General features: G+C 40.3%; 1 protein-coding gene across 4 annotated transcripts in view; it reads right to left on the bottom strand.

Annotated features, from left to right (window-relative positions):
- Nucleotides 1-811, bottom strand: part of LOC107709948 (ankyrin repeat and BTB/POZ domain-containing protein 2-like) — a 23,037-nt gene that overhangs the window by 1,795 nt on the left and 20,431 nt on the right. The window lies entirely within an intron of this gene.

Below are 811 nucleotides of genomic sequence, written 5' to 3'. Positions count from 1 at the left end.
ACTCTGTTCCCCTTTTGGGCTTGAACTGATGGTAAAACTGACATTATTTACTGTCTTTACATTTATTTTGAAAGATGAAGCTTGCTATTATGGTAAGGGGCGTTACATTTCAGACAAGTGCTTGCGGTTTTCGGCCAATCACAATGCACTGGGTTAGCTGGCCAATCAGAGCAGGCTGCGCTTGTCGGAAGGAGGGACTTTGTAGAAAACGAAGCGTTTGAGAGAGGCGGGGCATATAGGACCTACAATAATGTACAGTATTTGAAAAATAATGTGTTTTTTGAACATTAAAGCATGTCAACATATTCTGTTACACCAAATACACAAAATAATGATCTTTAAAAAAGCATCATATGACCCCTTTAACGGCTGTATTTAATAGCTTTCATCACAAATGAGAGCTGTAGCATAAAACAGTAGTTAACAGATGCTATGCTAACAGAAAGCTAAACAAAGATTTATTCAACAGACCTTGATTATGCTAAATATCAAGTGTAGCGTTAGTTCTGGCAGGTCACGTTAGTCAAGCTCGCATCAGCTGACTCTCAGCGGATCCCCATCTACCTATGGGAATACGACACCTATCTAAGCATCATATATAAGGTCCTGCAGTAGTATCAGCAGTTTTCGCATTGCTCAATAGCGAATTAAATGGCGAATTCGGCAGGCAAAACCATCTCTACATTATCGTCATGAACTCCACAAGTTATGTGACTGACTCACGAACAAGTCAGATGGGAACTTCATCCCCAAGAAGGATATCAAGAGATCAAGCATCCACTTCACAGCTGCTATGTTTCACTCTCTCGAA

The sequence above is a fragment of the Sinocyclocheilus rhinocerous genome, unplaced genomic scaffold, assembly GCF_001515625.1.
Source record: "Sinocyclocheilus rhinocerous isolate Xijiao unplaced genomic scaffold, SAMN03320098_v1.1 scaffold2792, whole genome shotgun sequence".
Classification (NCBI taxonomy): Eukaryota; Metazoa; Chordata; class Actinopteri; order Cypriniformes; family Cyprinidae; genus Sinocyclocheilus; species Sinocyclocheilus rhinocerous.
This window is presented reverse-complemented; position numbering and strand designations above follow the sequence as displayed.